Below are 23,362 nucleotides of genomic sequence, written 5' to 3' on the forward strand. Positions count from 1 at the left end.
ACACCAGCAACATACGTAAGTATATGTTTAGGGTATAAACAACAATGCTCTTCTCCACCCCATCACCATTTCTATTGTGTCTGCTTTGTCTGAAGTGCACAGTCCAGGACTTCTGTGATGAGGCTCCACAATGATGCTGTTTCTAAGTGTCCCTGGAAGCACTTCACAGTCTCTCCCTGTCCTGGAGGTAGCTGTCCTTTGGAGCTGCACTTTCAAACTAACAAAGTCGAGAATTCAGAAATTCCATTTCTTCTTTTTTTTAATATTTTTTATTACATATTTTCCTCAATTACATTTCCAATGCTATCCCAAAAGTCCCCCATACCCTCTCCCCCACTTCCCTACCCACCCATTCCCATTTTTTTGGCCCTGGCGTTCCCCTGTACTGGGGCATATACAGTTTGCAAGTCCAATGGGCCTCTCTTTCCAGTGATGTCCGACTAGGCCATCTTTTGATACATATGCAGCTAGAGTCAAGAGCTCCGGGGTACTGGTTAGCTAATGGATTTCTTTTTTTTTTTTTCTCTTTTTTTTTATTAGGTATTTTCCTCATTTACATTTTCAATGCTATCCCAAAGGTCCCCCATACCCACCCCCCCAATCCCCTACCCACCCACTCCCCCTTTTTGGCCCTGGCAGTCCCCTGTACTGGGGCCTATAAAGTTTGCAAGTCCAATGGGCCTCTCTTTGCAGTGATGGCCAACTAGGCCATCTTTTGATACATATGCAGCTAAAGACAAGAGCTCCCGGGTACTGGTTAGTTCATATTGTTGTTCCACCTATAGGGTTGCAGTTCCCTATAGCTCCTTGAATAATTTCTCTAGCTCCTCCATTAGGGGCCGTGTGACCCATCCAATAGCTGACTGTGATCATCCACTTCTGTGTTTGCTAGGCCCCGGCATAGTCTCACAAGAGAGAGCTATAACTGGGTCCTTTCAGCAAAATCTTGCTAGTGTATGCAATGGTGTCAGCATTTGGAAGCTGATTATGGGATGGATCCCTGCATATGGCAGTCACTAGATGGTCCATCCTTTCGTCACAGCTCCAAATTTTGTCTCTGTAACTCCTTCTATGGGTGTTTTGTTCCCATTTCTAAGAAAGGGTAAAGTGTCCACACTTTGGTCTTCGTTCTTCTTGAATTTCATGCGTTTGGCAAGTTGTATCTTATATCTTGGGTATCCTAAGTTTCTGGGTTATTATCCACTTATCAGTGAGTACATATTGTGCGAGTTCCTTTGTGATTGGGTTACTTCACTCAGGATGATACCCTCCAGGTCCATCCATTTGCCTAGGAATTTCATAAATTCATTTTTTTTAATAGCTGAGTAGTACTCCATTGTGTAAATGTACCACATTTTCTGTATCCATTCCTCTGTTGAGGGGCATCTGGGTTCTTTCTAGCTTCTGGCTATTATAAACAAGGCTGCTATGAACATAGTGGAGCATGTGTTCTTCTTACCGGTTGGGACATCTTCTGGATATATGCCCAGGAGAGGTATTACGGGATCCTCCGGTAGTACTATGTCCAATTTTCTGAGGAACCGCCAGATTGATTTCCAGAGTGGTTGTACAAGCTTGCAATCCCACCAACAATGGAGGAGTGTTCCCCTTTCTCCACATCCTCGCCAACATCTGCTGTCACCTGAGTTTTTGATTTTAGCCATTCTGACTGGTGTGAGGTGGAATCTCAGGGTTGTTTTGATTTGCATTTCCCTGATGATTAAGGATGTTGAACATTTTTTCAGGTGCTTCTCTGCCATTCGGTATTCCTCAGGTGAGAATTCTTTGTTCAGCTCTGAGCCCCATTTTTTAATGGGGTTATTTGATTTTCTGGAGTCCACCTTCTTGAGTTCTTTATATATATTGGATATTAGTCCCCTATTTCTAAAGTTTGGAAGTTTGTGATTGTTGTGCATGCTGCATCTCTACTGCAAAGCTCATTCCAATCTCATTAAGAGAGAAAATTACGAATTAAAGACAGCCAAAAGTGCCTGAGTTAGAATCTCTATTGCTGTGATGAGACTTCATGGTCATCAAAGACAAGTTGGGGAGTAAATGGTTTATTTGGCTTACACTTCCAGATCACTATGCATCCATGAATGGAGTCAAGATAGGAACTCAAACAGGACAGGAGCCTGGAGACAGCAGCTGATGCAGAGGCCATGGAGGGGGGCTGCTTCCTGGCTTGCTTCCCCTTGCTTGCTTACTCTGCTCTCTTATAGAACCCAGGACCACAAGTCAGAACTGGACTGGGCCCTCCCACATCAATCACTAATTAAGAAATTACGTACAGCCTATGGAGGCATTTTTTTTCAATTGAGGTTCCCCCTTTCAGATAACTCTAGTTTGTCAGTCAAGTAGACATAAGACTAGAGAACACAGATGGTGACTTCGAATTCTACTTTGTCCCTGGCCAACTTTAAGACATGAAACAGCTAAAGGCCTTTCTCTGTGTTTAATAAGTTATCTTCCATCTCTTATTTTAGGGCTAATATTTTTCCTTTAAAAGAGAAAAAAAACAGAAAATATTTCTTTAAAGAAAAGCAATGGTGTCCTCATTAACATCTGCTGTCACCTGAATTTTTGATCTTAGCCATCCTGACTGGTGTGAGTTGAAATCTTAGGGTTGTTTGATTTGCATTTTCCTGATGAATAAAGATGTTGAACATTTTTTTAGGTGCTTCTCAGCCATTCAGTATTCCTCAACTGAGAATTCTTTGTTTAGCTCTGTACCCTGTCCTGAGCTTTTGTCCCCGCCCAGCAGGAACGCACACAGGACACAGATCCTTGGTTACTTTATTTCACAACATAATGAGGTAGACAAAGAAGGCTCAGAAAAGTGTGTGGCTTAAATACCCTAAGGCGTGATGTGTTTAACTAGGACTGGTAGCTTAACCCACGATTCTCATGCACCCTGGGGATAGGCTATAGCCCCCAGGGGTTGGGCTAGTGCCCTGGGAGATGGACTGGTGCCCTGGAAATGGGCTGGTGACTTTTTGGCGGGCTTTTGCTCTTAGCACATGCGCACATAGCTATTCTTTGTTTAGGTGGCATAAGGCACTGCGGAGCCAGCGCCATCTATGATGGTAAATGTTATTGCGGCTCTCCACAGTACCCCATTTTTAATAGGGTTATTTGGTTCTCTGAAGTCTAACTTCTTGAGTTCTTTGAATATATTGGATATTAACCCTCTATTGTATGTAGGATTGGTAAAGATCTTTCCCCAATTTGTTGGTTGCCTTTTGTCCTATTGACAGTGTCCTTTGCCTTACAGAAGCTTTGTAATTTTATGAGGTCCCATTTAATGAACCCACACACTTATGGTCACTTGATCTTTGATGAAGGAGCTAAAACCATCCAGTGGGGAAAAGACAACATTTTCAACAAATGGTGTTGGTTCAACTGCTGGTCAGCATGTAGAAGAATGCAAATTGACTCATTCCTATCTCCTTGTACAAAGCTCAAATACAAGTGGATCAAGGACCTCCACATAAAACCAGATACACGGAAACTAATAGAAGAGAAAGTGGTGAAGAGCCTTGAATACATGGGCACAGGGGAAATTTTCCTGAACAAAACACCAATAGCCTATTCTCTAAGATCAAGAATTGACAAATGGGACCCCTTTTTCCATTTTCACAGTAACCATAATGTATGTATCCCAACCTCAGCCCAGAATCCCTAATTAAAACAAACACAACTCCTGGAAACCAGAATGTCCTTTCTGTGATGGTTCTAAGAACCAGAGATAGAGGTTTCAAGATGCTAATTCCCTCTTTGTTACCTCTTCTATTCTGTGTGTCCCGTGGATCCTCAAAAGCATCACACTGTGTGTACAACATTATTGTATAAAATGTGAGATACTGATAAGGGACAGGAACAGGTCTTGGGAACCTTTTGAGTTTAAAAATAAATTCCCATATGGGTTGCAATAAAATGAGCCTATAGTAATAGAACAAAAATTTTGACACATGAAATATACTCATTTAGATATGAGCTCACAAATTCACTTCATTAATTTGCAGGTCCACTCTTGCATCTTGGAGATAGCAAAGGGACTTTCTGCCATCCAATAAATGTTCCAAAAGAACAAGGCATAAAAATCTTGTTTCACTGGGTGCACTTTTGTGGATATCAATATCTGTCTTTGAAAATAACCAGCCATACAATACTAAAGTAGGGCTGTGGGATATTGGTTTTGCTCTTAGGGGCTGCACGCTGTGTGCCTTGTAAAGGAATGGTCATGATGATGATCGGTGAATGGAATGAATTTGATGGCCATAGACAAGTTTACTGGTTCTCATGTGACACATTCTGATGTTAAGAGCAGAGGCTCAGGGAAGAGATACTATGTGTCTTGGTTTCCTGATGGGTCTCTGACTTGGACAAGTTTCTTCAAGTCCACCTTTTTTATTTGTGAAATGGCAATAATAATAATTCCTCCTTGGAGCATTCTGAGGAAAAGCTATTGGTACGTAGCACAAATACTGGATAATTATAAGCCATTTAAACATTGGAAAGTGTCATCCCAATTCGATTTTGTGACCTTAACACAGGTGAATTTTGGTTATGAAAATCCAAATTTTTTAAAATGTAAATGTAGCCCACTATTGTGCACATATATGACTTTATCAATTTCCCTATTTAGGGGTAGGCATAGTTTTTGTAGGAGACACAAGATCCCACCACCCCAACATGTACTACTGCTCCTATTCCTACAAACAAGGTCAAAGGTGTCCCCAAAGAGTGAAGAGCTCCCTTTGAGCATGGCAGCTAGTGCTCTTCATGGCTAATGGAGGGAGAAATAGAGACCTCTCCTAATGACAACCCCAGCTGGCTGTTTTGAAGAAAAAGAAATCAGGTTGCTTGGGAGAATCTAACTTGCTCTATGACCATTCCTCTCAACTTTGGGAAAGAGTGTTCCTGCCTTCTAAATAATTAAACATTGCCATAATACTACTGCCAAACTCTTTTTTGATATAATTTTTTAGCTCTTTTATTTTTTATTGGTTATTTTATTTATTTACATTTCAAAGTAATCCCCCTTCCCAGTTTCCCCTCCCCTAAACCCCCACTCCTTCCCCCTTCCTCTGTTCCACCACCCACCCACCCACTCCCACCTCAGCATCCTAGCATTCTCCTATGCTGGGTCATTGAGCCTTCTCAGGACCAAAGAGCTCCCCTCACATTGATGCCAGATAAGGCAATCCTCTGCTACATATGCGGCTAGAGCCATGGGTACCTCCTATGTACTTTTTGGTTGGTGATTTAGTCCTTGGGAGCACTGGGAGGTCTGGTTGGTTGATATTGTTGTTCTTCCTATGAGGTTGCAAACCCCTTCAGCTCCTTCAGTCCTTGTCCTAACTTTTCCATTGGGGTCCCTGCTTTCAGTCTGATGTTTGGCTGTGTGCATCCACATCTGTATTGGTCAGGCTCTGGCACAGCCTCTCAGGGGACAGTTTTCCCAGGCTCCTGAAAGCAAGCGCTAGATTTCTATTGCTGTGATAAAACACAATAACCAAAAGCTTAGGGAAGAAAGGGTTTATTTGGCTTACACTTCCACATTGCAGTTCTTCAGGACAGGAACTCCAACAGGAACCTGGAGGCAGGATTGGTGCAGAGGCCATGGGAGAGTACTGCCCATGGCTTGCTCCCCATGCCTTACTCAGCCTGCTTTCTTACAGAAGCCGTGACCACCAGTCCAGGGATGGCACCGCCCACTGTTAGCTGAGCCCTCCCACATTGATTATCAATGAAGAAAATGTTGCACAGACTTGCCCACAGGCTAATCTGGTGAGGGCATTTTCTCCGTTGCGGGTCTTCACTTCCAAAAGGTCTCTAGCACAGCTAAAACTAGCAGCAAGCTCTGAAAGCCAGTCATTTGTTAAGTCAGAGACACGAGTTCTGTTTCAAAATAATGAATTAAATTGTTAGCTGAACCTGGTCTTCTGTCAGGGAATTCAAGGTCATGGAAACTTTGAAGATATATGAAGAGGTTGAAAATCCTCCTTATTAACTTGTAGTTATTATTATTTCTATGGAGGTAGAGCTTCATACTATACATGATGATGATGATGATACTAAATAATTACAATACAAAGAGTAAATCCATAAGTTGATCATCTCTCTAGATATTAGTGTTAAATTTTGAGCTAGAACTGGCATTTGCCCATGAATTTCAGTCTTTTTTTTTAATTCTTTAATCTTTTTTTACAGTCCATATTTTATCCCCTTCCTGGTCTACCCTCCAACTGTTCCATATCCCACACCTCCTCCCCCCAACTCCCTGTCTCCAAGAGGATGTTCCTACCCCCACCCCACCCCATCAGACCTCCCCACTCCCTGGGGCCCCAAGTCTCTCGAGGGTTAGGTGCCTAGTCTCTGACTGATTCCAGACCCGGCAGTCCTCTGCTGTGTATGTGTTGGGAGCCTCATATCAACTGGTATATGCTGCCTGGTTGGTGTCTCAGAGTCTAGGAGATCTTGGGGGTCCAGGTTAATTGAGACTGCTGGTCTTCCTATAGGGTCACCCTCTTCCTCAGCTTCTTCCAGCTTTTCCCTAATTTAACCACAGGGGTCACCAGCTTCTGTCCATTGGTTGGGTATAAATGTCTGCATCTGACTCTTTCAGCTGCTTGTTGGACCTTTTGGGGGGCAGTCATGCGAGGTTCCTGTCTGTAAGCACATCACAGCATCAGTAATAGTGTCAGGAGAGGCTAGCAGCTTCTGGGACATGCGAGAGCCACAGAGCTTCTGAGGCGGCGCCATTTTCAGCTCCAGACAACCAGCCACCTTCCTGGCCAGAGGACAGGTGTCTGCCTGGCCCTGGAGGCTTCTGCCTCAGGTTCCGAAGTAGCCACCTTGGTTCCGGAACTCTGCGGAGGACAGTCTGCACAGGTGAGAGTGTGGACTACAGAGGCTAGCAGCTTTTGGGACACACGAGAGCTGCAGAGCTTCTGGGGCAGCACCGTTTTCAGGCTCCAGACATCTGGCCACCTTCCTGGCCAGAGGACAGGTGTCCACCCAGCCTGGGAGGCATTTGCCTCAGGACTCGCAGGAGCCATCTTGATTCCAGGACTCCAGGGAAAGTAGTCTACACAGGTGAGAGTGTGGATTACTGAAACAACAGCTTCTGTGACAGGCCAAAGCAACACAGCTTCTGGGAAAGATCCTGTTTTGGGCCTTCATCTTCGGCCAGGAGGAGGTCCAAACGCCAGATAACTGTGCACCTTCCCTGAAAGAGGAGAGCTTGTCTGCAGAGACTGCTCTGACCACTGAAACTCAGAGGAAAGATCTAGTCTCCCAGGTCTGCTGATAGAGGGTAACAAAATCACCACAGGAACAATCTCTAAACAGAGACAACTATAACAACTAACACCAGAGATTACAAGATGGAGAAAGGTAAACGTAAGAATCTTACTAACAGAAACCAGGACCACTCACCATCATCAGAGCCCAGCACTCCCACTTTGCCCAGTCCAGGGCACCCCACCACACCCGAAAAGCTAGACCTGGATTTAAAAGCATATCTCATGATGATGGTAGAGGACATCAAGAAGGACTTAAATAACTCACGTAAAGAAATACAGGAGAACACTGCTAAACAGGTAGAAGACATTAAAAAGGAAGTTCAAAAATCCCTTAAAGAATTGCAGGAAAACACAACAAACAGGTAGAAGACATTAAAGAGGAAGCACAAAAATCGCTTAAAGAATTACAGGAAAACACAACCAAACAAGTGATGGAATTGAATAAAACCATCCAAGACCTAAAAAGGGAAGTAGACACAATAAAGAAAACCCAAATTGAGGCAACGCTGGAGATAGAAACTCTAGGAAAGAAATCTGGAATCATAGATGCGAGCATCAGCAATAGAATACAAGAGGTGGAAGAGAGAATCTCAGGTGCAGAAGATTCCATAGAGAACATCGGCACAATAATCAAAGAAAATGGAAAATGCAAAAAGATCCTAACTCAAAACATCCAGGAAATCCAGGACATAATGAGAAGACCAAACTTACGAATAATAGGAGTGGATGAGAATGAAGATTTTCAACTCAAAGGACCAGCAAATATCCTCAAAAAAATTATAGAAGAAAACTTCCCAAATCTAAAGAAAGAGATGCCCACGAAAATACAAGAAGTCTACAGAACTCCAAATAGACTGGACCAGAAAAGAAATTCCTCCCGACACATAATAATCAGAACAACAAATGCACTAAATAAAGATAGAATATTAAAAGCAGTAAGGGAAAAAGGTCAAGTAACATATAAAGGCAAGCCTATCAGAATTACACCAGATTTTTCACCAGAGACTATGAAAGCCAGAAGAGCCTGGATAGATGTTATACAGACACTAAGAGAATACAAATTCCAGCCCAGGCTACTATACCCAGCCAAACTCTCAATTACCATAGATGGAGAAACCAAAGTATTCCACGACTAAACCAAATTCACACATTATCTTTCCACGAACCCAGCCCTTCAAAGGATAATAACAGAAAAAAACCAATACAAGGACGGAAACCATGCCCTAGAAAAAGCAAGAAGATAATCCCTCAACAAACCTAAAAGAAGACAGCCACAAGAACAGAATGCCAACTTTAACAACAAAAATAACAGGAAGCAACAATTACTTTTCCTTAATATCTCTTAGTATCAATGGACTCAACTTCCCAATAAAAACATATAGACTAACAAACTGGCTACACAAACAAGACCCAACATTTTGCTGCCTACAGGAAACTCATCTCAGAGAAAAAGATAGACACTACCTCAGAATGAAAGGCTGGAAAACAATTTTCCAAGCAAATGGTGTGAAGAAACAAGCTGGAGTAGCCATTCTAATATCTAACAAAATCGACTTCCAACCCAAAGTAATCAAAAAAGACAAGGAGGGGCACTTCATACTCATCAAAGGTAAAATCTTCCAAGAGGAACTCTCAATTCTGAATATCTATGCTCCAAATACAAGGGCAGCCACATTCATTAAAGAAACTTTAGTAAAGCTCAAAGCACACATTGCACCTCATACAATAATAGTGGGAGACTTCAACACACCACTTTCACCAATGGACAGATCATGGAAACAGAAACTAATCAGGGACACAGTGAAACTAACAGAAGTGATGAAACAAATGGACTTAACAGATATCTACAGAACATTTTATCCTAAAACAAAAGGATATACCTTCTTCTCAGCACCTCATGGTACCTTCTCCAAAATTGACCACATAATTGGTCACAAAACAAGCCTCAACAGATACAAAAATATTGAAATTGTCCCATGCATCCTATCAGATCATCATGGACTAAGGTTGATCTTCAATAACAAAATAAATAATAGAAAGCCAACATTCACGTGGAAACTGAACAACACTCTTCTCAATGATACCTCAGTCAAGGAAGGAATAAAGAAAGAAATTAAGGACTTTTTGAAGTTTAATGAAAATGAAGCCACAACATACCCAAACTTATGGGACATAATGAAAGCATTTCTAAGAGGAGAACTCATAGCTCTCAGTGCCTCCAAAAAGAAACTAGAGAGGGCACACATTAGCAGCTTGACAACACACCTAAAAGCTCTAGAACAAAAGGAAGCAAATTCACCCAAGAGGAGTAGACGGCAGAAAATAATCAAACTCAGGGGCGAAATCAACCAAGTGAAAACAAGAAGAACTATTCAAAGAATCAACCAATCGAGGAGCTGGTTCTTTGAGAAAATCAACAAGATAGATAAACCCTTAGCCAGACTCACTAGAGGGCACAGGGAAAGCATCCTAATTAACAAAATCAGAAATGAAAAGGGAGACATAATAACAGATCCTGAAGAAATCCATAACACCATCAGATCCTTCTACAAAAGGCTATACTCAACAAAACTGGAAAACCTGGATGAAATGGACAAGTTTCTAGACAGATACCAGGTACCAAATTTAAATCAAGATCAGGTTAATAATCTAAACAGTCCTTTATCCCCTAAAGAAATAGAAGCAGTCATTAATAGTCTCCCAACCAAAAAAGCCCAGGACCAGACGGGTTTAGTGCAGAGTTCTATCAGACCTTCAAAGAAGATCTAATCCCAGTTCTTCACAAACTATTCCACAAAAAAGAAACAGAAGGTACTCTACCCAACTCATTCTATGAAGCCACAATTACTCTGATACCTAAACCACAAAAAGACCCAACAAAGATAGAGAACTTCAGATCAATTTCCCATATGAATATTGATGCAAAGATCCTCAATAAAGTTCTTGCTAACCGAATCCAAGAACACATCAAAACAATCATCCATCCTGACCAAGTAGGTTTCATCCCAGGGATGCAGGGACGTTCAACATACGGAAATCCATCAATGTAATCCATTATATAAACAAACTCAAAGACAAAAACCACATGATCATCTCGTTAGATGCTGAGAAAGCATTTGACAAAATTTAACACCCATTCATGATAAGTCTTGGAAAGATCAGGAATTCAAGGCCCATACCTAAACATGATAAAAGCAATCTACAGCAAACCAGTAGCCAACATGAAAGTAAATGGTGAGAAGCTGGAAGCAATGCCACTAAAATCAGGGACTAGATAAGGCTGTCCACTCTCTCCCTACCTATTCAACATTGTACTTGAAGTCCTAGCCAGAGCAATTAGACAACAAAAGGAGATCAAGAGGATACAAATTGGAAAGGAAGAAGTCAAAATATCACTTTTTGCAGATGATATGATAGTATATATAAGTGACCCTAAATATTCCACCAGAGAGCTCCTAAGCCTGATAAACAGCTTCAATGAAGTAGCTGGATATAAAATTAACTCAAACAAGTCAATGGCCTTTCTGTACATAAAGGATAAACAGGCTGAGAAAGAAATTAGGGAAACAACACCCTTCTCAATAGTCACAAATAATATAAAATACCTTGGCGTGACTCTAACTAAGGAAGTGAAAGATCTGTATGATAAGAACTTCAAGTCTCTGAAGAAAGAAATTAAAGAAGATCTCAGAAGATGGAAAGATATCCCATGCTCATGGATTGGCAGGATCAACATTGTAAAAGTGGCTATCTTGCCAAAAGCAATCTACAGATTCAATGCAATCCCCATCAAAATTCCAACTCAATTCTTCAACGAATTAGAAAGGGCAATCGGCAGATTCATCTGGAATAACAAAAAGCCTAGGATAGCAAAAACTCTTCTCAAGGATAAAAGAACCTCTGGTGGAATCACCTTGCCTGACCTAAAGCTGTACTACAGAGCAATTGTGATCAAAACTGCATGGGACTGGTATAGTGACAGACAAGTAGACCAATGGAACAGAATTGAAGACCCAGAGATGAACCCACACACCTATGGTCACTTAATCTTTGACAAGGGAGCTAAAACCATCCAGTGGAAAAAAGACAGCATTTTCAACAAATGGTGCTGGCACAACTGGCAGTTATCATGTAGAAGAATGCGAATTGTTCCATTTCTATCTCCTTGTACTAAGGTCAAATCTAAGTGGATTAAGGAACTTCACATAAAACCAGAGACACTGAAACTTAGAGAGGAGAAAATAGGGAAAAGCATCAAAGATATGGGTACAGGGGAAAATTCCTGAATAGAACAGCAATGGCTTGTGCTGTAAGATTGAGAATTGACAAATGGTACCTCATGAAACTCCAAAGCTTCTGCAAGGCAAAAGACACCGTCAATAAAACAAAACGACCACTAACAGATTGGGAAAGGATCTTTACCTATCCCAAATCGGATAGAGGACTAATATCCAATATATATAAAGAACTCAAGAAGGTGGACTCCAGAAAATCAAATAACCCCATTAAAAAATGGGGCTCAGAGCTGAACAAAGAATTCTCTCCTGAGGAATACTGAATGGCAGAGAAGCACCTGAAAAATGTTCAATATCCTTAATCATCAGGGAAGTGCAACTCAAAACAACCCTGAGATTCCACCTCACACCAGTCAGAATGGCTAAGATCAAAAATTCAGGTGACAGCAGATGCTGGCGAGGATGTGGAGAAAGAGGAACACTCCTCCATTGTTGGTGGGATTGCAAGCTTGTACAACCACTCTGGAAATCAGTCTGGCGGTTCCTTAGAAAATTGGACATAGTACTACGGGAGGATCCCGCAATACCTCTCCTGGGCATATATCCAGAAGATGTCCCAACCGGTAAGAAGGACACATGCTCCACTATGTTCATAGCAGCCTTATTTATAATAGCCCAAAGCTGGAAAGAACCCAGATGCCCCTCAACAGAGGAATGGATACAGAAAATGTGGTACATTTACACAATGGACCAGTACTACTCAGCTATTAAAAAGAATGAATTTATGATATTCCTAAGCAAATGGATGGACTTGGAGGGCATCATCCTGAGTGAGGTAACCCAATTACAAAGGAACTCGCACAATATGTACTCACTGATAAGTGGATATTAGCCCAGATACTTAGGATACCCAAGATATAAGATTCAATTTGTTAAACACATGAAACTCAAGAAGAACGAAGACCAAAGTGTGGACACTTTGGCCCTTCTTAGAAATGGGAACAAAACACCCCTGGAAGGAGTTACAGAGACAAAATTTGGAGCTGTGACGAAAGGATGGACCATCTAGTGATTGCCATATTCAGGGATCCATCCCTTAATCAGCTTCCAAACGCTGACACCATTGCATACACTAGCAAGATTTTGCTGAAAGGACCCAGATATAGCTGTCTCTTGTGAGACTATGCCGGGGCCTAGCAAACACAGAAGTGGATGATCACAGTCAGCTATTGGATGGGTCACATGGCCCCCAATGGAGGAGCTAGAGAAATTACCCAAGGAGCTAAAGGGAACTGCAACCCTATAGGTGGAACAACAATATGAACTAACTAGTACCCCGGAGCTCTTGACTCTAGCTGCATATGTATCAAAAGATGGCCTAGTTGGCCATCACTGCAAAGAGAGGCCCATTGGACTTGCAAACTTTATATGCCCCAGTACAGGGGAACGCCAGGGCCAAAAAGGGGTAGTGGGTGGGTAGGGGATTGGGGGAGTTGGTATGGGGGATTTTTGGGATAGCATTGGAAATGTAAATGAGGAAAATACCTAATAAAAAAAAGAGAAAAAAAAGTAATAGTGTCAGACCTTGGGGTCTCCCCTGAGCTGGATCTCAGTTTGGGCCTACCATTGGATCTCCTTTTCCTCAGACTCTTCTCCACTTTTGTCCCAACAGTTTTTTCAGACAGGAACAATTCTGGGTCAGAGTTTTTGACTGTGGGATGGCAACTCCATCCCTCCACTTGATGCCCTGTCTTTCTACTGGAGGTGGACAATTTTTCTCTCCCCACTGTAGGTCATTTCATCTAAGTCTTTTTGTTTGTTTGTTTGTTTGTTTTTGTTTTTTGAGTTCTGAGAGTTTCTCACCTCCCAGGTCTCTGGTACAGTCTAGAGTCTCTCCACATACACACACCTCCTACCTCCCTAGGTTGCCTGTTTTGATTCTTTCTGATGGCCCATGGGGCTTTAGTCCTGCCCCCATACCCCAATACCTGATCATGTTCCCCTCTTCCCCTCCCTGATGCCTTTCCCACCCAGGTCCCTCTCCTGTGATTGCTTTCTTCTCCCTCCCAGGTGAGACTGAGGCACCCTCACTTGGGCCCCATGAATTTCAGTCTTTTTAATAGTAATATATTCTTTTTTCCCTAAAAACAAAATTTTCTCTAAGAAAAACTAATGTAAATAACAAATAACAAATTTGACAAGAGATTGGGTTTATGAATGCTCATTGTTTGATTGGGCTGAGGGTGGTCTTTTAATTCTCCCACCATGTTGATTCACTCAGATGAAACCCACTGTTCACTACAGAGGGACTTAATGAGCACAGAAGCAGAGCCTCCCTTCACAGAGAGGTGTGGAAACCTTTTTGCTTTGTGATTCTCTTCCATACTATCCTGATCTATAGCTAGATACCAGTCAAGTCAAAAAGACAGTGTATGTATCATGACACCCAGTCATGACACCCAGTCAAAATATCAGGCACATCCCAGAGTCTCCTTGCCTTTTTTTCTTACCTCCCCTTCTGAAAAAGATAGCCATTCGCCTCTTCTAAGAGCCTCGTCAGGTTACATGCATGCACTATCCGTACACACCCTGACCTACTCCTCCCTTGAGGTCCTTATCGACTGTCTTAATTCAACGAATTAGTGCTCTGTGATATAAAAGACCAGAATCTTAAATCTCAATCTCTAAACTCAGCAAACATCGTGTCAGGGATAAATTATGTAATTGGTCCTTCTGTATCCTGTGGCTGTGCCATCTAGGATATTACATGTCCCTCCCAGCTGTCCTAACAAGAGATGACAGGATACAGAGAAGTCTCCCCAGTCTTATTCACTTAGGACTGAAAAGCATACATCCTCTTGTTTGTATTTCTTGTCAAAATTCATGGAATAGTCTCAATTTGACTACACAGTACCTTTCTGATGTCTAGGAAAGGGAAAAGTGGATAGAAGTTGTCTTTCCCACAGATCTATTTACATGTGTATGTGATTCTACTTGGAACAGGTTATCCTAGGATGGATACATTGTATGCTCTAGCTTAGTAGCAGAAGTCTACAATTAGCTCATCCATTCATACTCTTGCCTAGTTGATGGCCCCATGGAAGAATTAGAGCCAGCTCCATTCCAGGATCCATAGAATCAAGGAAAGAAGGATGACAGATGGGACCAAAGGATAATGACATATACGTATAAAATGTCATTATAAAATCCACTATAGTGTATGCCACTACAGTGCTTACAGATGTTTTTAGTGTGTGTCTCAATGGCCTCTCTCTACTCCCAAATGACATGTTCCCCATTGAAGCTCATGTCTGTCATAATCCACTGAGATTTCATGGACAAGAGAGATCTCTTTCACCACTAAAAACCATTTGTTAAATTTATTTCCTAACACACTGACTAATTCCTTAAGTCTGAAGTTTACTAAATGACTTATCTCAACTTGCTTCATACCAAATCATAGCAAAAAACAAACAAGCAAACAAACAAACAAACAAAAACCTATTTGCACTCAAACCTGGTGATTTTCTAGGCAATAATAAATACAGCATATTATATATAACACATTATATATAATAGCATTTAATATTAACCATAGTCTGGTCAATCATCTAAAAGAAGGCGTCAAAATTGCTCACAAAGTGTACTTAACATCATTATACTTCCCTTTGTAAATGTTTTCTACATTAGTGTCTTAAAAATATATGTATACGTTCGTGTGTGTGTGTGTGTGTGTGTGTGTGTGTGTGTGTGTGTGTGTGTAGTATGGGGGTTTTAGTTGTTTGATTGCTTGTTTGGGGTTTTGAGATAGCATCTTGCTGTGTAGCCCAGGTTGGCCTTGAGCTCCTGTTTTCCCTGCCTCTGGCTCTGCAGTTCTGGGATTATATCACATGGCACCTGCCTGACTTCTGTGTTTCCTTTGTTCACACCATGAAGACAAAACATTATTTCTCTTGACCTCCCTGCTTTTAGGTTCATCTTCACTGTTACTTGAGGCCTTTCATGGATGTCTCAGCCAAGCCCAGGGGGAGTGCGAAGTAGGAGGGAACCAGGATGAGAAAAGCAGGAAGGTCTCAGGGAACATTCATGGCATTCACCCCATTTCCTTTCATCCCCTTGAGTCCTCAATGATGTCAAGGATAGATGAAGTGCTTTACTTGCCTTGTTGCCTGGAGCAAGAACTCCAACTCTCACTGGGGCCGTGCTGTTCTGATGCAAGGATCTGATGCTTGCTTCCAAGTGAATATGTGAAGAGGCATCTTTCTCTCATTATAGGGAGCTTAGAAAATATTAAACATGTGTGTGTGTATGTATGTATGTATGTATGTATGTATGTATATATGACCTTATGATTGACTTACTCTTCTTCCCACAGTGACCCCCTCCTTAACTGTGTTTTTAAACCACCAGTAGAGGTCATTTGTAACTTGTATATTAACTTACTCTAATACAGTTCTTTATAGGTCCATGGGGGCAGGCATGATGAAGAGAGTAGAAGAAAATCTGAAAAGAGACAGTTCGTTGTCTATGTATTCCAGTTCTGATACTGATCAGCTGTGTGACCTGTGGCAAGTTGCTTAACCTTATCTGGATCTCAACATCTTCATCTTTAAAACACAACAGTCTTTGCTTTGAAGCATCAGGAGGGAGAGTCGTACTGTTTACGGTCAGTTCCTTAAGTCTTTGATAAACTCTCATCTTCATGGCAGCCCAGCCACCTAGTTTATCCCTGTCTCCATAGACTTTATCATTCTTGTCCCATTTTCTGCTCATAGCACTTAAGGCATTCAAACATTTTGAGGGATTCACTAACTTTCAATTATCCACTGCTTGCTGTTTATCTCCCCCATAGACTCTATGCCCAGGGCCATGGGTGGAGTTATTATGACATATCTAAAACAAATCCTGACACACAGTTGGTTTTCCATCAGCAACTTTAAAAAAAAAAGTGTGGTTCTGGGGGTTAAATCCAAGGTTTCAATCATGCCAGGCAAGTCTTCCACCACTGAGCTGCATCCATCTTTGTTAATAAGTTCCTAAGGAAAAGGATTTATCATCTAAGAAGAGATGCATCAAACAATTGGGTTGTACACAGAAACACATGTTGTTACTTGACTAACAAGAGACTATTATGTAGGCCAAACAATGAAGAATAAATATCTCTGGAATATATCCATCTTACTTTTTGACTGCTGAGTGTGATTCTCCACATACAAATACATTACATTTGATTAAGTGGTCAAAGGAAAGGCTATGAAACTTTTGTTCCTAACTAAGAAATACAAATACATTACATTTGATTAAGTGGTCAAAGGAAAGGCTAAGAAACTTTGTTCCTAACTAAGAGAAGACAGAACTTAAATGTGGACTACATGAAACTCCAAATATTTATATTTGGAGGAAGACTGGAAAAGTTTCCTCCACAATTTCTATTGGGGGCAGGTATAATGTGCAGCTACTGGTCAGAAACCAGACTGAAGCAGCTGTCCATCTCCACTTCCTTTGCTGCACATGTTATGACAGTGGTAGCCTCTTCATGTGCTACACCTCAGAGCCTGTGATCTGTAAAGGACCAGTGACTGCACATTTTTGGTAGTTGCAGAAAGCTCTGCTATGTAACCAATTTTCCTTAATTTTCTCTGCATAATTGGAGACAATCTTCTAGCCCTTGAGAAGTTCCAATGTCTTCCTGTATCCATGGAAACAGCTTCGTACATAGTAAGTAGAATCTCGAAACTCAACCTGTGATAAATGTGTTACGGTTATAGCCAGGAAGAAAGGGGCAAATTATTGAATAGTGCTCCTCCCTTGCATATAAAGGGTAACTGCAGTCATTAATCCAAACTATAACAAGAGAGTCAAAGAGTCTCAAAAATGGTTACAGACTGGCCACCAGAACTCCAGGTGAACTGCCCACCTGTGAACCTCCCAGACTCTCTGTCACTATCCCAAATCCCTCTTCCCCTGCTCATATCTGGGACCTAGCCCTCAACAGAGGTGGAGAAGACAAGGGCCTGGACAGATGTACTGCAGACTCTTAGAGACCACAGATTCCAACACAGACTACTGTACCAGCAAATTTTTCAATCCCTGTAGATGGAGAAAATAAGATATTCCATGATAAAATAAAAATTAAACAATATCTATCTACAACTCCTGCCCTAAAGAAGATGCTAAAAGGAACAACTCCAACCTAAGGTTGTTAATGTCCCATGAAGACACAGGAAATAATCACCCACCAGCAAAATCAAAGGGGAAGCACTCATTCTCTTTCTCTATCTCTCCCTCTCTGTTTCTCTCTCCCTTTCTTCCCCCACCCCAGAACCATCACCACCACCACCAAATAACAGGAATCAACAATCACTGTTCATTGATATTCTCAACATCAATGGTCTCAATTCCCCAATAAAAAGACACAGACTAATAGAATGGATGTGAAAACATGATCCATCATCCAGCTGAATCCAAGAAACACACCTCAACATCAAGGATAGTCGTTACCTTAGAGTAAAGTATTGGAAAAAAAAAAACATTCCAAGTAAATGGACCTAAAAAGCAAGTGGCATACCCACTTTAATACCTAACATAATAGACTTCAAACAAAATTAATCAAAATAGATAGGGAAGAATGCTACATATTTATCAAAGGAAAAGTCCACCAAGATGACATTTCAATTCTTAACATCTATACTCCAAATACAAAAACACTCCAGTTGTAAAATAAAGACTACTTCAATGTAACTCTCAAACACAGATAGTGAGAGACTTCAAAACTCCACTCTCACCAATAGACAGGTCATTCAGACAAAAACTAAACAGAGAAATACTGGGGCTAGTAGATGTTATAAACCAAATGGAGCTAATATATATTTGTAGAAAATTTCACCCAAACATAAAAGAATACACTTTCTTCTATGCACTTCATAAAATTTTCTCCAAAATTGACCACATACTTTGTCACAAAGCAAGTTTCAACCAATACAAGAAAATTGAAATAACTCTCTTCATTGTAGCAGATCACCACAGATTAAAGCTAGATATCAAAACAACAGAACACTTACAAACTAATGGAAACTGAACAACTCTGTAATGAATTAAAATTGGGTCAAGACAAAAATAAAGAAATTAAAGGCTTTCTAGAATTCAATGAAATACCTAATTACATACCCAAACTTATGGGACACAATGAAGGTAATTCTGAAAAGCATGTTCAGAGTACTAGGTTGCTACATTTAAACAATTTTGGAGTTATCTCATACTAGCTACTTAATACCTCATACTTGAAAGCTCTAGAGCAAAAATAAGTAATCACAGCTTGTTCTGTATGTTTAGCATTTTGATTGTAATGCACCATGGGACTTTCTTTTCTGGTCAAATCTATTTAGTGTTCTGTTTCTGGTACTTTGGTAGGCATCTCCTTTGGGTTAGGAAATTTTTCTTCTATGATTTTGCTGAAAATAATTCTGTAGTTTTTGTTCAAATTCCTAAATTCACAGGGAATGCTTACTGGTGTTGGAGGCTGAGTTGAAAGTGGGAAGATTAGAGGATCTTTGTTATTCCTTAGTAATAGGGTCAGAGAGGAAAGGGAGACCACAGCAGGTTTCCTGCTATAGAGCTGGAGATGAGATAGGATCTCTGGAGCAGTAGGAGAGGTATAAGTCTGCCTTCAGCTTACTTCTTGTCCTGGGAGAAGCAGCCCTCAGGATAACAGGAGTTGGGGTCTAGGACAAAGCAACAAGTGTCAGGGAGGAAGGTTAGAGGGGGAAATCTGTGGGATCCACAGGAGATGGAGGCAGGGGGCAGGGTGGCATGGGTGTTCTACTGAAGAGCTGGGAATGAGACTGGGGAATTGCATATGGAAGAGAGATCTGCAGGCAGCCTACCTGGTTTGGTAGGTATGGCCTGAGGTTTAGTAGGGGGAGGCTGCCTGCTGGAGTTGGAGGCTAGAATATAAGGACTAAGTAGTGGGAGGAAGGATGGGCAAGGATGATCTGTGGGATCCACAGGAAATGTGGGCAGTGAGGGAAGGGAGGCTATTTCTATTGTAGCACTAGGGAAGAGCCTGGGAGATTGGACTTGGAGGGAGGAGGAATGGTGAGGGTCTTCCATTAGCTTGCCTGTTTCCCAATTCTGCATGCTGATGTTGGAGGCTGGGATAAAAGGATGGGTTGGCGGAAGGATGGTTGGGAGAAAAGATCTCTGTTCTCCATTGGAGATTGAGTCAGAGAGGAAAGAGAGACTGAAGTGGGGTTCCTGTTCCTCTTTCTTTTAAGACCTAGTTTTGTTATAGCACACTAGCTGGAATTGTAATTTGAACCTTATTTATAAAGTGCTACTCTCATTCTCAAGTTCTTGTCTTAATTTTCAGCATAAGCTACCCTCCATCATTAAGAAATGATAGACATTTTAAAATATTTAATTTTTTATGGTATGAGTGCTTGCCTGTATTTCTGTATTTGTACTATGTTCATGTGCCTATGGAGGCTAGAAGAGAGATCCAGATCCTCTAGAACTGGACTTATAGACAGTTACGAGCCAACACGAGGATGCTGGAAACTGGACCTAAGTCATCTGCCAGAACAGCATGGTGTAATCTTAACTAATGAGCCATTTCTCCATTACCTGGACACTTTAAATCTTGTCTCAAATTTATTTTATCTATCCTAACTTACCATAAATAATTTAACCTGCTATATTCTTCTTCCATCATGTCAAATCTCTTAAGCATAAACAGTGTGGGGCTGGAGAGATGGTTCAGCACTTAAGAGCATTAACCAATCCTTTCCTGGAGGACCCAGGAAATTTACCAGCATCCACATTGTGGCTCACATCCCTTTGTAATTCTATTTCCAGGGAATCTGAATCCTCTTCTGGTATCCATGGGAACACATGCAGCATAGGCACACATTAAGGCAAAACATCTGTATAAACACTCACTAATCCATGACTTCTGCAGCCAACTTAGGACACATTTCTCAAGTATTAAAAAAAAATGCATATGGCGGTACTTCATCTTTGGCTGCATCCCATCCTCTCTCATTATTGATGAGCATTTTAAAAATGACTATGCTTCAGTGTGTTGGAATATATCACAACCTCACATCCAGTAATTAGTTCCCCTTCTTGTCCAGCAAATAATCTAATTATAGAATCCTATCCTGAGAACCTTATCCTTAGAATTACTTTTGGCATCAACCGTCTTGGCTTGAGTGTCCTAGGAAATGGACTCTGAAATAAAGATCCAAAATGCAAAACAATCATGTGGAGGTATAGAAAAGACTGGGATTAAACTGGAGAAATTATACAGAATAGCTAAAGCTATTTGGTTTAATTTTTTAACAGTTATTAAACAAAACCTCCAGTGGCAGCTGTGAGGTATCAAGTTACAAGTTGTTGATCAGGAAGGACTGAGAGCTCCTACAACATGGCTGTCAGCATTCCTCGTGGCTGCCCATCATAGCGTAAGACATCAAAACACATTGCATAGAATTGAACTGGAAACTTCCTTTCTGCTGGTCAGCATTCACTGTGCTGAAAAGTGAACCACAGACGCTGTTAACAGTCTTAACCAGCTGAGACACCTACAAACTATAACACCAACCTGCTAGGCAAGCAGTACCTACCTATGTAATAGTGACACAAGAAATGGTGTGGCTTATTCACGGTTTCCATCTGGTGAAACCAGATCTTGGCTCTATGAGTGGAGGAAGGGAAGAAGCCAGAGATCTGAGAAATGTTGGAAAACATAGATCTCAGATTCACCCTTTTTGTTTGTTTGTTTGTTTGTTTGTTTGTTTGTTTGATAAAGGATAAGGTATCTGTATACAAATTACTGTCAATCATTGGCCCTAGCCACTTTGGTGACATAAGGACAAAAATTTTTCTTGAGTTTTAGGATAAAGCAACCACATATGGAAGAAACCTCAGATGTCTGAGGGGCACAAGCACAACAGATGAGCAGGGCAAGGGGCACAGGTGAGCCACTGAAACACGTACTAAATATACAGGGCTGGGAATGAACATGCACAGAGGAACTCTATGATATTGATGTGCTGTTTGATGATCATGCTGTCAAACTGCCTTCTAAATGACTATGCTTATGTCTGTGGATTTTGGTACATAGAGTATTCTCTCGAGTTTGGTCAGAAATGTGTCTTATTGTAGCGGGTAGTGGTCAATGCTGGAAACAGATGATGGCTGAGGGCACAATCCTAAATGGCACATCCGTATCAATGCTCACTCCCAGGCTTCAGGGAACATATCAGTAGGAGATAGGGCAGAAATAATGTAAGAGCCAAAAGATGGAGGGGAGTGCGCTGAAGTGTTGGCTTCTGAACATGACACAACTGCTGCACTTGCAAACTCACAGCAACCTGAAATCAAGCCAGCTAAAAGATTCCCAGCATGGAGGGGAGAGGGATACCCAAGGTCCCACCCCTGGATGAGGAGTGACTGGCATTTGGTGGCTTCTGGGAAAGGAAGAGACACTATTTTGTTGGGGGTAGGTGGCCAACCTCATACCCTTCTGCATATGAGTAGCACTAACTGAGCTAAGTGTAATTTTAAAAATAACCATGAAGTTAGGAGAAAGCTATGTTGAGGAGCCTGGTGGAGGGGGTTAGAGGGAAGACATGTGAGTGGCTATGATCAAGATTCATTGTGTAGTTATATGACATCTCAATGAGTAACTTATTAAGTGGCAATAAGAAGAAAGTTGTGATCTTCACTTTTCTACTTTCACTGGTTGTACTTAATGAACAATCTAAGTTATAATAAAGCCTTCAAGTCCTTCCATCTACGAAAGTCTCATCCTTCATTACTTTCACTCCTTCTCATGATCACTTGAAAAGCTTTGCTTAAGAAGAGAATAGGAGGGGCTGGAAAAAATGGCTCAGCGGTTAAGATCACTGACTGATCTTCCAGAGGTCCTGAGTTCAATTCCCAACAACCACATGGTGGCTTACAACCATCTTTAATGGGATCTGATGCCCTCTTCTGGTGCATAGCAGCAGTGTACATAAAATAATTAAAAATCTTCATGGAAGGAGTTACAGAGACAAAGTTTGGAGCTGAGACGAAAGGGCGGACCATCTAGAGACTGCCATATCCGGGGATTCATCCCATAATCAGCCTCCAAACGCTGACACCATTGCATACACTAGCAAAATTTTGCTGAAAGGACCCTGATATAGCTGTCTCTTGTGAGACTATGCCGGGGCCTAGCAAACACAGAAGTGGATGCTCACAGTTAGCTATTGGATGGATCACAGGGCCCCCAATGGAGGAGCTAGAGAAAGTACCCAAGGAGGTAAAGGGATCTGCAACCCTATAGGTGGAACAACAATATGAACTAACCAGTACCCCGGAACTCTTGACTCTAGCTGCGTATATATCAGAAGATGGCCTAGTCGGCCATCAGTGGAAAGAGAGGGCCATTGGTCACCTTCTTAATCCATGTGGCTAAAAATGAATTGATGTGTTCTGAAATTTTAGTGAATATCTAATTATTTAATTATCCCCGTTATGTGAATAAAGCTGTAGTGAATTCCCTTCCTAGTATGCTCATGTTCTTCCTTAGGGATAAGCCTCATTTGGATGTATAGCTAGTTCTTATATACACGTCTACATATCCGTATCATCGTGATGTGTCACAAAACAATTTCAATTAAATTATTGAGGGTATGAAAAAGAGAGAGAGAAGAAGAGGAAAATAGGAAAAACAATAATTAGCCCTTATAACTCCTCACTCACCTTGCTGCTAAAATGAGTTTGTTTCTTGGAGGCTGTAGAGGTGGTTCAGCAGTTAAGAGCACTTGC

This window comes from Mus musculus, chromosome 13, assembly GCF_000001635.26.
Source record: "Mus musculus strain C57BL/6J chromosome 13, GRCm38.p6 C57BL/6J".
NCBI lineage: Eukaryota > Metazoa > Chordata > Mammalia > Rodentia > Muridae > Mus > Mus musculus.